The following is a 16,880-nucleotide window of genomic DNA, read 5'->3' on the forward strand; positions in this document are numbered from 1 at the left end:
GTCACTGATATCCTTCCAACCAGAGTTTCAATCACACTCTTCACCTTTCCTTTTACGTTCGTCAAACCTTCACGGATGTATAAAATGAACAGTAAGGGCGCAAACGTTCATCACTGACTCACTTCGATTTCAATCCGAGAACATCGTTGTTGGTCTTCTAATATTAAAATTTCCTTCTTGGTTTTGTAAATATTGTATACAACTCGTATTTCCCTAGAGCTTACTGTCTTTTTTTCTCAGAATATCGGACATCTTGCACCGTCTTACATTGATGAACTCCTTTTTCCAGATTGACAAATTATGAATGTGTCTTCATTTTTCTCTAGTCTTGTTTCCATTATCAAATGCAACATCAAGACTGCCTCTATGCTGCATTTACCTATTCCAGAGCCAAACAAAAAGTCATTCACAACTTTTCTTTTATATTCTTCTGTTTATTATTCTTATTGTGAAGATCTGTGCATTAACTGTTACGCTGATTGTGTGGTAGTTCTAGTACTAATCGGCACTACATATCTTCAGAACTGGTGGGATGATATTTTTCCGAATATCCTTTTCTATGTAGTCAGTTTTATTGATTTTACGAACCATGTTGAATAGCCCTTTAATTGATAATTCCCCTAACGAGTTTGGAAACTCCGATTCAGTGTTATCTATGTCTTCTGCTTTATTTGATCTCAAGTCTCCAAAGCTCTTTTAAATAATGACTCTAATACTGGATCCCCTCTTTTTTCCTTAATGGTACTCATACTCCGATTACGTAATCCAACTTCTCATCTCATGCAGGCCTATAGTGTACTCTTTCCACCTATTCGCTTTCTCCGCTGTATTTAACTGTGGAATTCCCACTGCAATCCTAATGTTGAGTCACAATTTTAATTTCATAGAATGTTGTTTTGACTTTCCTTTATACTTAGTTGGTCCTTCCGACGATCGTTCGTTTTCAGATTTATTCACATTTTTCCTGCAGCCATTACGCCATGCATTTCCTGCACTCCCTATTTATTTATTTCAGAATGTTTTATATAGCTGTATTCCTGTCTTTCCTTGAAGATCTGTGTACTACCTTCTTTCGTCGATGACTTGAACTATATAATCCTTAATGCAACGTTTCATCTCAGTTACTTTCCTAGTGCCTATGTCTTTTCAGCACCTGTGATGGCTCTTTCTGTAGATGTAGACTCCTCTACAGCTGAACTGTCTACAGTGGTATTCCATATCGTAGTGTCTACGTCTTTAGCGAACTTAAGATGCTTCTTATCATTACGTAGTACTTTAATATCCCATTTCTAGCTACACTGATTCTTTCTTATGATTAGTTTAATGTTCATTCTACCATTCATTATCACTAAATTGTCATCTGAGGCTATATCCACGGCAGAGTAACCTCTATAATCAGTTATCTGATTTCGAAATCTCTGTTTGACCATAGTGTTATCCAAGCGGACTCCCCTAATATCTCGATGCCTTTTCCAAGTACATCTCCCCAGCTTCCTCTGTTATTTTAGAACAGTGTATTTGCTATTAGTGACTGAAAGTTATTGCGGATCTCAATTATTCTCTATCATTGCTACTACCAAACCCAGAATTTACCATTACTGATTCTTCAGTTCCTTCCCATACAACTGCATTCCAATCACCAATGATTAATACAGTTTCATTTGCGTATATATACAAAATTAACGGTTCAATATCCCCATATACCTTCTCTATCCCCTCATCTTCAGCTTAACACGTTGGCATGTATACCTGAACTATTGGTGCTTTTCTCTCGACTCTGATGAAAACAACCTTGTCACTGAGCTATTCGCAGTAACTCACTCTCAGCCATACTGCCTTATTAATAACTCATAGTACTATTGTTGTAGCATCTTCTGTCGCTGCCACTATTACCTTACAGTAGTGTGATGACCATAAAAATTCTTTCAGTTTCGTATCTCTAGCCCCATTATACGCAGACTATGCTTTGCATTTTCCTTTTTTGATTTTCTGAAATCTCCACCACGCTCAAATTTCTGAAACGCCACGTTCTTTCTTACACGTAGGGTATTAGCCTTTCGATAGTTAATCCTTCTTCTGTCGCGGTCATCTCTCCCTTGGTAGTCGTCTATCAGTCATGCGAAAGGGTGACTTATCCTGAATCATTTACCAATGGAGAGATCATCACGACACTTTTTCATTTACAGGAAACAAGTCTTCGGAATCACATTGTGAGTCATTAATGCAGTGGTTTCTATTGCCTTCTGCATCCTCTTCCAGGTGATCACTGTTGAATCGTGTGCCTTTTGTAGCTCTTTCCACTCCAAGGGCTCCTCAGTCCACTCCTCTGCCCTCACTGACAAGACTGTTGGAAGAACTTCTTATGCGGGAAGTGTTCGGCCGCCAACTCTGATGATTTTATTACAGTTTGAAGCAATGGCTGTCGTAGAACCTAAGATGCAGGAAATTTTGATTGCTAGTTAAAAACGCTACTCTTTTTCTCATTTATATTCCTGACGGTGTCAGTTTCGGGGCGATCTGCAAGGCATAGTAAGCGAAAGAAACTTCACAAAACCAGATAGCTGAAAAAAGCGTTTTATGGGATGACGGGTTTCGGCGTTGTAATGTGAAGCGGCTTGTAACACTGATGGGTAATATGTTGTAAAAATTCAGAAGCGTTAAGATTTGATGCTGACACCGAAGTTCTGTCGAAACAGGTCATCCAATAAAATGGTGTTTTAGCGATTTGGGCTTGTGAAGTTTTCTTTAATTACTATCATTCCGTTTTCTTCGTTTTTTTCCTCTTTACAATGATTATCCTGGAAAGTGGAAGAAATTAGCTTACGTAAGTATTTCGTTTGATGTTGCAGTCTGATTATTTTTTATTATGTATTTAAATTAAACTTCTTCTACATTGTGAACTCAGTGACAAGGAAAATTTTTAATTTCGTGGAACTGAAAAACATTTTTTGACGGTTGTATATACTTTCACCATTACAATGTAATATAATTTTTCTTTCTTCTGAAATCCTTCATGTCTTTCTTCCTTCTAAAAATTAAATCTATATTTCTTTGTAAATGCAAAGAATTCTAATATTTTGACTACATCCAGTCGCTTCGCATCTATAGAAACTGAGGTCCTTTTTCTTTGCCAGGAAAATTAGACAAGTAAATAAAATACATTTCATCTTCTTTAATGTAACATACTTTTTCTCACTTCCTTATCCTACATCGAGGTCGTGTGATCTATTTAATATAGAAAGGATTCTGGAAACTTAACACTGATCTTAATATCTCAGGTGCAGGGATACTGTGATCTTGCGTAGTTTGTAAAATTGTTTTGATACTCACTTATGTTCTGCAGTTCATAGTGCAATATTATCAGTTTAAATTCCGTTAAACTCGTTTTTCTGATGTTATCATATTGATTTTCTGATCGAGTTATTGCTTTTGTATAAGGATGGTCTCTGTACTTACGGTCGTAAATGGTGTGAGGACCGCCAATGATCACTTCAGTGACGATGAACACCAGGCTAGAACTGTCTGAAGGGAGGAGTGCTAGAGTAGTTCATGCAGATGCGATGGCCGCAGTCATCAGCACATCTACTTAGTGACCAGCAGACCTAGGTTCGATTCTCAGTCAGGCACAATCATTCAACTTACCCCATTGATTTAAACCAATGTCTATTCGCAGCCAGTGTGGTAACTCCTTTTGTGCATTGGTTTTGGTCTTGTGTCATTTTGCGGAGCGGTCCGTACGATTGATGCAAGTATTTATTCAGTCCTTCGCCTAGTACCATTTTCCTGGTCACATGTGAAACAGTGTACAAGGGTATTCTTTTCATTAAACCTACCACTATTCGTTGAATCTGGTGAGCCCACTATTCATTTCATTGACAACTTTGTACCGTTATCTCCTAACAGCTGACGTAAGCTGTTTATTTTGATTTTCTTCTACATCTCAGCCCAATAGACTAGTGGTTATTTAGGTTCCATTCTGTTAGGCAACTGTAGGCTTCTTAATGCAGCGGTACCATTCCTTTGGGTAACACGTTTTGTCTTCCTGGGTTACGTGGCTGTTCACCACTAAGGCTGTACTAAGGAATCTGAGCTCTGAAAGTATTTTGCCAGTATTGATGAGTGCTACTTTTCTTCCTGGCTGAACTGCTTTCAGAAGCTTACATGCCAGGTGGCAGAGCTGAATTTTGATCTTCGGAGGACACTGTGCTCTAGTAATGCTCAGCATTTTCGTCAATGTCTGTTAATCCAATCCCATCTTCTGCTTTCTGCAATGTTAGTGTGCTGTACTTCACCTAGAAAACATTTCTACTTCACCTAGAAAATATTTCCACGGCATACGAAATATCCAGCCTATGACAGGAGACTTTGGGTTACTGCTGCTGGTACTAGCAAAATTGGCCATATGTAATAATACACTTTCGATAAGACGAACTGGTTTTACTTTTCAGATCATATCGAGACTTCGCTTGTAAAGTAGCAGTATGGTGGCCTCAGCTTTGTTCAACATCGAGTGATCGTTTACGTCATTTGTAGGTCTTACCCAAGATCTCGTCTATTTGCTGTGTTTTTCTTCCGGCAGGAAACCATTCCCTAAGTTCATTATCTTGGATGTATCACAGTTGACCATGGCTCCTGTATTGCACAGGTCAGTAAATACTTTCTCTGTGGTATCTGGTCTTCTGGCGACACAAATATGCTCAGATAATCTGACAATGCTTGACATACGATTCTTATTCCTAATGTAGTTAAGCCTGGTAGTGAGTTGTTATGTTTCCCATACTAGACCTTTAACCGCAGTTGCATATACGATTATCGATTGTCAGCAACACTGACAACCTGACCGCTTTGTATCGAATGGCCCTGGTAGCAGGCGACTGATCATGATTTTGGACTGAGCTCCTTGCAAAGCGATTTTAACAAGTTGGGAAAATTTCTTGCGGATAACAAATTTCCACAATGCTTCGAACAGAAAAAAAACTGAGATACTACCCAAATCTTTCGGAAAATCGATAGATATTTCATAGCACATAGTCTTACACGTATCCCTGATGGCTACTATGTCAAGGTAGTGACTCAGCAATCAATAACGAAAATAAAAGCAAAGTTCCAGAGTGATTTAAAATACGAGGTCAACGGTCATCAGTGATAAGATTTGCTGCTGACCTTGTAAACCTCATTAAAAGTGGAGGAGTATTACAGATCCTCGTGAATGGAATTACCACTATAATGGGAACAAAATGTGAATGTCGCGTAAACAGTAGAAAGATGAGTCTAGTCAGAAGTGAAAGATAGAAACAGAATTTAACATCAGAATTGGTGATTAGGAAACTGATGAAGGTAATGAATCCTGTTACCTACGCAGCAAAATAAGACATAAATATCAGACTAGCACCGACAAAAAGATCATTCCTGGCCCAGAGAAGTTTACTGCTATCAAATATAGGCCTTAATATGTGGAAGAAGTTTCTGAGAATGTGCGTTTGGAGCACCGCATCCTATGGTAGTTAAACATGGGATGTGTTAAAACTCTGACAGATGAGAACCGAAGCATCTACATCTACATCTACATCTATGTGATTACTCTGCTATTCACAATAAAGTGCCTGGCAGAGGGTTCAACGAACCACCTTCAAGCTGCGTCTCTACCGTTCCAACCTCCAACGGCGCGCGGGAAAAACGAGCACTTAAATTTTCCTATGCGAGCCCTGATTTCTCTTATTTTATCGTGATGATCATTTCTCCCTATATAGGTGGATGCCAACAGAATGTTTTCGCAATCGGAGGAGAAAATTGGTGATTAGAATTTCATGAGACGGTCCCGTCACAATGAAAAACGCCTTTGTTTTAATGATAGCCACTCCAATTCACGTATCATGTCTGTGGCACTATCTCCCCTACTTTGCAATAATACAAAACGAGCTGCCCTTCTTTGTACTTTTTCGATGTCACTCGTCAGTCCCATCTGATTCGTATGCCACATCGCACAGCAATACTCCAGAATATGGCGGACAAGCGTGGTATAAGCAGTCTCTTTAATAGACTTGTTGCACCTTCTAACTGTTCTGCCAATCAATAGCAGTGTTTGGTTGGCTCTACCCACAACATTATCTATGTGATCGTTCCAATTTACGGTATTTGTAATTGTAATCCCTAAGTAATTATTTGAATTTACAGCCTTTAGATTTGTTTGACTTCTCGCGTGATCGAAATTTAGCTGATTTCTTTTAGCACTCTTGTGAATAACTTCACAGTTTCTTTATTCGGGGTCAACTGCCACTTTTCGCACTATACATATATCTTATCGAAATCATTTTGAAATTCGTTTTGGCCATCTGATGACTTTACAAGACGATAAATGACAGCATCATCTGCAAACAGTGTAAGACCGCAACCCAGATTAACTCCTATGTCTTTAATATAGATCGGGAACAATAGAGGGCCTATAACACTTCCCTTGGGGAACGCCGGATATTATTTCTGTTTGGTCGATGACTTTCTTCCTATTACTACGAACTGTGACCTTTCTGACAAGAAATCACGAATCCAGTCACACAACTGATGCGATATTCCACAGACACGCAGTTTGGTTACAAGACGCTTGTGAGGAACGGTGTCGAAAGCCTTCTGGTAATCTAAAAATGTGGAATCAATTTGACATCCCCTGTCGATAGCACCCAGTACTTCATGAGTATAAACAGCTAGTTGTGTTTCGCTAGAACGATATTTTTTGAATCCGTGCTGACTACGTGACAATAAATCGTTTTCTTCGAGGTACTTCATAATGTTCGAATACAGTATATGTTCCAAACGCCTCTGCACATCGACGTTAGTGGTGTGGGCCTGTAACTCATAGGATTACTCCTACTTCCCATTTTGGATATTGGTGTGACTTGAGCAATTTTCCAGTCTTTAGGTACGGATCTTTCTGTGAGTGAGCGGTTGTATGTAATTGCTAAACATGGAACATTCTACCAGCATACTCTGAGAGGAACCTGACTGCTATACAGTCTCGACCGGAAGCCTTGCTTTTATTGATTTAAGCTGCTTTGCGACACCGAAGACATCTATTTCAACGTTTCTCATCTTGGCAGTTGTTCTTGATTAGAATTCAGGAATATATACTTCGTCTTCTTTGGTGAAGGAATTCCGGAAAATCGTGTTTAAAACATCTGCTCTAGTGGCATTGTCATCAGTGACTTCAACGTTGTTATCTCTGAGTGAAGGTATTGATTACGTCTTGCCACTGGTGTGCTTTATGTATGACCAGAATCTCTTTGGGTTTTCTGCCAGATTTCGAGACTGAGTTTCGTTGTGGAAATTATTGAAAGCATTTCGCATTGACGTGCGCGCCATATTTCGAACTTCTGCAGAAATTTGCCAGTCTTGGGAATTTTGTATTCTTTTAAATGTGGCATGCCTTTTTCACTGCTTTTGCAACAGAGATATGACCCGTATTGTGTACCATGGGGGGGGGGGGGGGCGTCAGTACCATCACTTGTTAATTTATATGGTATATATATCTCAATTGCTGTCGATACTTTCTCTCTGAATTCATTCCACAACTTAACGCTTAGATGTTCAGATCGGAGGGGGTGCAGACTGTCTCTTAGAAAGGAGTTAAGAGCATTTTTATCGGTTTTTATATAGATATACTTTGCGTTTCTTTTTGATGGTTGCAGCAGTTACGGTGTTCAGCCTAGCAGCCACTGCATTGTGGTCGCTAATCCCTGTGTTCGTCACGATACTCACTATTGTCCAGGTTTTTCTGTTGCTAAAAGGTCAAGTATCATTTCGCAACCATTTACCCTTCGAGTGGGCTCATGAACTAATTGTTCAAAATAATTTTCTGAGGAAGCATTCAGTACAATTTCGGATGACGTTTTATGCCTGCAATCGGCTTTAAACGTATAATTTTCCCGGCATATCGAGGGTAGATTAAAGTCACCACCGACTGTAATTGTATGAGTGGTGTACCTATTTGATATGAGACTCAAGTTTTCTTTGAACTATTCAGCACCTATATCTTCTAATTCGTGGGGTCGGTAGAACGACCCAATTAATAGTTTAGTCCGACTGTCAAACATAACCTCTACCCATACTATTTCGCAAGAACTGTCCACTTCAATTTCACTACAAGGCAAACTACTTCTGACAGCAGTAAATACTCCATCACCAATTGTATTTAATCTACCCTTTCTGAACACCGTCAGTTTGAAAAAATTTCTGCTGAACTTATTTCCGGCTTTAGCCAGCTGTCTATACCTATAGCTATTTGAGCTTCATTGTTTTCTGTTAGGGGTTGGAGCTCCAGTTTTTTCCCAACACAGCTACGGCAATTCACAACTACAATACCGATCGTGTCTACAACTAACTTACCGTGTTTTACCTGCCCACTCTTAGACGGACGCCAGTTCTGTGGTTCCCTGAGGCCCTCTAACCTAAAAAACAGTCCAATCCCTTCCACACAGCCCCGGCTACCCGTGTAGCCGCATCCAGTGTGTAGTGAACTCCTGACCTATTAAGCGGAACCCGGAAACCCACCGCCCGATGGCGCAAGTCAAGGAATCTGAAGCCTACACGATAACAGAACCGTCTGAGCCTCTGATTCAAACCCCCGACTCGGCACCAAAGGACCACAGTCGGTTCTATGGACGATGCTGCAGATGGTGAGATGTGGTGATAGAGAGGAATATAGAAAATAAGATGAATTTAAAAGATAAGGAAGGAGAAGTTTCAATGTCGCAACAGCGCGAAAAGTACTATATTTAAAACACTGTCAAGAAGGGCGGACAGGATAATAGGACATTTGTTAAGACATCGGGGAATAATTTCCATGTTACTAAAGACAGCTGCAACAGGTACAAACTGCTGAGGAATACAGAAAATGGAATACATCCCTCAAATAATTAAAGAAGTGGGTTCCAATTGCTACACTGGGATGAAAAGTTTGTCGCAGGAGAGGAATTCGTGGTGGGCGGCACCAAACTAGTAAGAAAACTAGGAAAACTGATGAGTAAAAAAAAAATCCTCTTTCAGTCTGTCGATTATACCGTACGCAAGGACCGCGCACATTTGGATATATCCTATCATGCTTCTCGTGGTGTCCCCCGGCGTTCATCAAAATTATCAGCGTACGGGTTTCGGGGGTTCGATGTTTGTTGATTATTTCGTGGGGATCAATATTTTGAGCAAATCTTGGAAACCTTTAGGGAGCTATTGGACACTCCACGCATCATTGAATAGGTTAATTAGCTCTTTTTTTCAACGTGTCCCAGTAAGTGAGGTTAAAGGTCAGCTGGATAGCTATCCATTTCTGGTGACTTTCCCTTCGGACTTTTCATTAGCGATTCCAATATTCCCTTTTCTGTAAATTGTTCTCTGAGAGAATTGTTATCTGCTTCTGTCAGCACGTCGTCAATATCATCTAGAGAAACTTGCTTGTCTACGTCTACTGCAGCGTACAAGTATAGAACTGAAGGAAACGCTGTAGCAGTCCGCTTTGATATGAAACTGCTGTTATGTTTTTTCATTTGCTGTCTTGAGTTCGTCGTTTCCTTTTTTTTTTTTTTTTTTTTTTTTTTTTTTTTTTTTTTTTTTTTAAAATGTTCCTGTTAGGTGGTGCAGTGACATACACTCCTCTCGGATAAAATTGACAGTTCTGGATCTCATTTTCACACCCTGTAGTTTTCTTCTCTGAATTGATATTATCTGTGTCTTTATCTGCGTTACATGTGAACTATTAGCGGGTACATTTCGTGTATTGGGAACAATTCTCGGAAGCACAGGAAGTTAAATTCCTTTGTAATTTTCTCACACTCACTTTTGTTGTTACCATATTGCCCAAGCAATCACCGTAGCTTTGGTTTCGTATGACCCATCCACCAATTTCATCGGCTGGGGTATTTCTTTATGTTGGTGAGGCAGGCCTTCTGTTTCCTGCATTATAATTCTTATTTCCTCGCCTCTGCATAAGGTAGTATTTAATTTCCAGTATCCTTTCCCACGGAAACTTATTTGCTTCCGTAAAGTAATTCCCGAAATATTAGCACAATGATTGGAAAAACTTACAGACCAGATTTCTGAGTTAGCGACCATACTAAGGCTTGTGAGATGTAAACTCAGTCTATTCCGTTCACTGAATGACTTGTGACAGGTGCACGTGAATGAGTCTCCGTTTGCTGCCTCCTATGGGTCAGTTCTTATATCTTATATCAGAGTTCCAAGAATCTAATGAAATTTGGCTTTTGGTCTTTATTGCTAGGAACAGAGGTAAAGTCACCACAAAATTCGGCGCCTCTGTACCACCGCTTCCTGATGGAGCATACACATTTACAAATAATATTCTTCTATTTGTATTGAGATTCCCATACCGCTTAATAGATTCCCACCTTATGCCACTTAAATGTTGTCCTTAAAATCGCCATACCTGCGATTCGAAATCTGTTGAGAATTACGCTATATCCTTCAATTTCATCCAGGTAGTTATTTCCGACTTCTTAAAGTAAGGCTGTATTGATCTCAGCCACGTATGAGTAACGTTGAAGACTGGTCAGTTTGAACTTCAACTAAGTTCTGTTGACATTTAAATTTTGTTGAGTCATAAAGGTGTCTTTTGTGGTTGTGGAATAATATTCCCCAGATCCCGTGTCTATAGTTGTTGTTTCTGGTCTTGAAATGTATTTGGACTGAGATGAAATCAGTCTTCCTCTCTCTTATTCTTTATAAACGATGTTCGGCATGGGGCATCACTTCTGATTCAGACCAGTGGCAGATACAGAAAAACATCAATGAGTGGCGCAAAAGATATCTTGAACTACCTTTACTTTTACCGTAATAAAAAATAATAAAGGCACATGCAAAGCTTAAGGAAGTTTTATTTAAACTGATTGACACAAATACAAGCAATGCCATCTTATGACATAAAAGAGATTCAAAAAATGGTTCAAATGGCTCTGAGCACTATGGGACTCAACTACTTAGGTCATAAGTCCCCTAGAACTTAGAACTACTTAAACGTAACTAACCTAAGGACATCACACACACCCATGCCCGAGGCAGGATTCGAACCTGCGACCGTAGCAGTTCTGCGGTTCCGGACTGCAGCGCCAGAACCGCTAGACCACCGCGGCCGGCGCATAAAAGAGATTCTCTTCCTTAAATGATGAAGGGGCCTATTCTTTCTGGCAAATAGGATAAGTACTTCGTCGATATGACAATCAATGTCAGGGTGAGTGCTGAACAGAGCAAATCCATTACGTCGATCCTCCTTCATTTTCTGTACCAGAAAACAGTTGAATATTCGTGACTTTTCTCGAACAAATGCCAGACAGAATAATGTATCAAGATCACTAGAATGGCCGCGGCTTTTCTGGTAGGTATGTGTGTGCTACCTTTGTGCCAGACAGGACCTATAAAAGACGATGACGCCGACGCGGGTGCTACGTAGGAAACTACTCGCTGACTCGATTCAGTTGAGTTGACTGACGAAAGACAAGGCTGACTGGCGGGGGCGGCGCGGGTGGCAATCCGGGGCGGCCCCGCAAACGCCACGGTGTTTGGGGAAGGGGGGGGGGGGGCGCCTCACGCGTCCTCCATATGTAACCGCCGCTGACTCAGACACTGTTACATCTTCAGTCTCGCTATCCTCTAGATCACTGAAAGATGTTGTTGTCGACTCTTTGTTTACATCAATTCGCACCCATTCGCTATAGCTCGCAGAAATGTTTCTCATAGACATTTCAGTCGAAACTTGGTCCAGCTTTTCTATACCGACGGGCACAGTCGTGTACATCAGTGATAGTTCTATTGTTTCTGGTGGTGACCCCGCAGATGATTTAGCTGGTTGTGTCATCGATTTAATTTCCATACATGGTCTCTGAGCACCGTCCACTGCATCACCATCAGCGACCTCCACTACGGTTATTCCTCATGTGGTTGCTGTAAACTATTAGATCGCGACTGCATTATCTCTTTGAGGCCGCATTGTTAACTACTTTTTGCTTCGACACTGATAGTAGGAGATGCCCTATCAGATTCATCTATACTGCTTGCATGGCCGTGAGTGTCAGATATTGGGCCAGTTTCCCCGTTCCTAAATCGCTCTGGCTTCGCACGTATGCCTAAAGGCAGAGATGCACGTTCGTTTGAAACAACTGGAGCATCATTTTTGTCTTCAGGCTTGTTGTGCACATTAAAACTCATTATAGGTAGCCAGCTACAACTGCGAGATATTTATAGAAAGCTATTTTCGCTTTCCATCTGTTGTGTATATCACATTGTTAACCGCCAGGTCAAGAATAAAAATGACATATACGTATGATAGCAAGTAAAAATGCTTTCCTATAAGCTATTGTTTACAACCTCCCGATTATTAATAGTGAGTAAATTACTTTCAGCTCTTGTGGCACTGTTTGCTCCCTTTGAACTACTTATTCCTTCAACGATGTCACAGAATAAAAGTTTACTTTAAGTTAGGTTGACTTCAAGTCAAAATTTTCGTCTCTGGCAGCCTTTTTAACGTGATTTGTTTTATTACATATTAAGCATGCTGGTAGTTGCCCCACATATGCAATGTATGCTCGACATCCACCAATAGTCATTACGGACGTGATCGGTTTTTTAACTTTAATTTTGGTGTAATTTATTTCAATAGGGTGAACGAATAACAGACAACCCAAACATCGTTCCGCATTCCATGAAAGTTCTCACAAGGCTACTGTCTAGGTTTTGCTAATGTTAACAAAATGTGCCCAGTACACTCACGAATTACGCGCTTGTGCACTATATTAGAGCAAATTTTGAAGGTGGAAGATTAAGATACATGCTTGAAAATGATCCGCGGTTGAAACTGGCTAATTCCACAGATCTTTAAAAGAATACGTTGTGACATTTGACTACCACAAAAATGAAATTTTAAATTTTGGAAATAGCAGATTAACTCGGTAGTATTATGTTGCACATTGTCTACTGGATTTCCTCTTAGCTTCATCTGAATAGTTACCCGCCATGGGGTTTCGAGAGATGTTATCCTTGTAGCATTCCAGTTTCACAGTATTCTTACGTTGGTAGTTTCCATTGTTGTTTATACCTCATACTTTTTACTCACGTATGAAAGTGTAAATCACTCGCCGAGTTACATAGCTGTAAAACAGGCGCTACACGAGACGCACCAATAGCACATGACTTGTAATCACTGGATGCAGCGCACATGAGTCAACACCTCGTGACCGTGTGACCGATCGCTACGACCGCCCGAGCGGAAATTCCCCTGCACCAAGCATGCCTTCGGAAGGCTTTTAGTTGAGGTGGCACGGCTGCTCGTGTTCTAAGAACTGTGTTACATGACAAGCCTGACTCACTGAGAATAGTAATCATCTTCATCTAGACTGAAATCGAGGTACTCTCATTGGCCAGTCTGTAGACAAAGTCATTCACAAGATCAAACATCTTCTTGCTGTAGCCTACATGTGACATTAGGGCCAGGCAGCTGCCATTTTTGGCTGGTAGAACTCCCGCAGATTTATCAGTGTAACTTGTACTTCCCTGGAGAGGTTAGCAATCGTGGCTTGGTAGGGATATGCAGAGTAAGCTGCGGAACAGCTGTTGTGCCAGTCTACATAAGCAACAATACAGTCCTGACCTTACGTGTGGACTACAGTAAGATTATTTTCAATCTTTAGAAGGACGGTGCCTACAGGGATAGTGATGCCGAGCCTACGAGTACCATGTTTTCATCCTGTGAGCGTAGTGTCCTACACGATCAAGACGAGTGGCCGTTGGTTGACCTCTATGACATGAAAACACGACCTCCTGAATACGATAGAGATTGAAATGTTCCGTCTCGACTCTATAGAGGAAAACCTCTCCGGCTAAGCGCATTGAAAAATGCGAATAATAGAAAAATTGCAGCCGTAACCTATGGGTAGCGTCTTCGATTAATAATCAGAACGTTCTTATTCGCGGGTTCGAAACCCATCGCTGCTTAATGTTTGATTAGTAATCAGCATTGGCGGCCGAAGGCTTCCGGCATAAAGAGTCATCCTCATTCTGCTAACGGCCTTGTCAGTGAGGACGGAGGAGCGGACAGGGGTTCAGGCCCGCCTCTTCTCCTTGGGGTGGGAAACTGCCAGTAAAAGCGGAGAAATCAGCAGTGATCAACGCCATGAGGGTGCAGAAAGCAATGGAAACAACTGTACTGAAGTCACATAACGTGTATCTACAGGACATGTGATCTGTAACTGAAAACGCGTCATGATGATCGCTCGATAGGCAAAATATTCCCGGAAGAGTCCCCTATTCGGATCTCCGGGAGGGGACAGCCAAAGGGGAGATGACCAGTAGAGAAAGATTGAATAACCAACGAAAGAATAACGTTCTACGAGTCAGGGTGTGGAATGTCAGAAGTTTGAACGTGGTAGGGAAGTTAGAAAATCTGAAATTGGAAATGCAGAGGCTCGATCTAAATATAGTAGGGGTCGATGAAGGGGAATGGAAAGAATACAGGGACTTCTGGTTAGATGAGTACACGGTAATATCTACAGCAGCAGAAAATGGTATGACGGGAGTAGGATTCGTTTTGAGTAGAAGTTAGGGCAGAGAGTGTGATATTGAGTACAGTGCAGTGATACGATTTTTCTTATCAGATTCGCCAGCAAACGAACACCGACAACGATAGTCCAGGTATACATGCCGACGTCGCATGTTGAAGATGAAGAGATAGAGAAAGTATATGAAGATACTGAAAGAGTAATACTGTACGTCAAGGGAGATGAAAATATAAAACCCTCGGAGAAAGGAATGTAGTTGTAGGGGAAGGAGTAAAAGAAATACTTACAGGAGAATGGGCTGGCGACAATGAATGAGAGAAGAGAAAGACTAATTGAGTTCTGTAATAAATTTCAGCTAGTAACGGCGAATATTCTGTTCAAGAACCACAATAGAAGGAGGTATACTTGGAAAAGGCCGGGTGATACGGGAAGATTCCAGTCATATTAAATCATGGTCAGACATAGATTCCTAAATTTGATACTGGATTTACGTACCCAGGAACGGATATAGACTCATATCGCAATGTAGTAGTGATGAAGACTAGGCCGAAGTTTAAGAGATTAGTTGCGAAGAATCAATACGCGAAGAAGTGGGATGCAGAAGTACTAAGTAATCACGAGACATGATTGGAGTTCTCCAAGGCTATAGGTACGGCAATAAAGAATACCTCTGTAGGCAGTACAGTTGAAGAAGAGTGGACATCTCTAACAACGGCCATCACAGAAGTTGGAAAGAAGAACATCGCTACGAAGAAGGTAACTACCAAGAAGACACGGGTAACAGAATATATACATCAATTGATCGATGAAGGAAGGAAATACAGAAATGTTCAGGGAAATTCAAGAATGCAGAAATCCAAGTCACTGAGGAAGGTAATAACCAGGAAGCGCAGGAAAACATGGTTCAAATGGCTCTGAGCACTATGCGACTTAACTGCTGAGGTCATCAGTCGCCTAGAACTTTGAACTAATTAAACCTAACTAACCTAACGACATCACACACATCCATGCCCGAGGCAGGACTCGAACCTGCGACCGTAGCGGTCACGCGGTTCCAAACTGAAGCGCTAGAACCGCAAGGCCACACCGGCCGGCGAAGCGCAGGAAAGCTAGGATGAAATGACTACATGAAAATCAGAAGAAATCGAAAAGAAATGACTGTCGGCAGGATTGATACAGCATATAGTTAAGTCAAAACTACCTTCGGTGAAATCTAACAAAGGAGAATGGCAACATTAAGAGCGTAACGGGAGTTCCACCGTTAAATGCAGAGGAGAGAGTGGACAGGTGGAAAAAGTTCATTGAAAGCCTCTATGAGGGGGAAGATTTGTCTGATGTGACAGAAGAAGAAACAAGAGTCGATGTAGAACAGGCGAGCAATACAGTATTAGAATTTAAAAGCGGTTTGGAGGACTTAGGATCAACTAAGGCAGAATTTCTAAAGCCATTAGGGGAAGTGGCACAACGAAACGGCTATTCACGTTGGTGTGTAGAATGTACGGGTCTAGCGACATACTATCTGATTTTGCGAAAAATATCATCCACTGAATTCCGAAGTCTGCAAGTGTGGAAAATTGCGAAAATTATCCTAAAATCAAATGCACAGCTCATGCATAGCAGTTACTGACAAGAATAATATACAGAAGAATGGAAAAGGACATTGTGGGTGCGTTAGACGAAGATGTTTGGCTTTAGGAAAGGTAAAAGCACCAAAGAAGATATTCTGACTGTGGTTGATAACGGAAGCAAGACTAAAGGAAAATCAAGATATGTTTATAGGATTTGTCGACCTGAAAAAAGCTTTCGACAGTGTAAAATGGTGCAAGATTTTCGAAATTCTAAGAAAAAGAGGGCTAAGCTATAGGGAGTGACGCACCGTATGTAATATGTACAAGAGCCAAGAGGGAACATTAAAACTGGACGACCAAGATGGAAGTGCTCGGATTAAGAATGGTATCATACAGGAATGTAGCCTTTCACCGCTACTGATCAATCTTTGTATCGAAGAAGCAATGATGTAAATAAAAGAATTGTTCAGGAGTGGAATCAAAACTCAAGGTCAAAGGATGTGAATGATAAGATCTGGTGATGAAATTGCCATCCTGAGTGAGAGTGAAGAAGAATTATAGGATCTGCTGAATGGAGTGAACAGTCTAATGAAAACAGTATATCGACTGAGAGTAAACCGAAGAACGACGAATGTAATGAGAAGGATCACAAATGAGAACAGGGAACAACTTAACGCCACGACTGATGGCCACGAAGTAGATGAAGGTAAGGAACTCTGCTACCTAGGCAGCAAAATAACCCATGACGTACGGAGCAAGGAGGACA

Source organism: Schistocerca serialis, chromosome 6, assembly GCF_023864345.2.
Source record: "Schistocerca serialis cubense isolate TAMUIC-IGC-003099 chromosome 6, iqSchSeri2.2, whole genome shotgun sequence".
NCBI lineage: Eukaryota > Metazoa > Arthropoda > Insecta > Orthoptera > Acrididae > Schistocerca > Schistocerca serialis.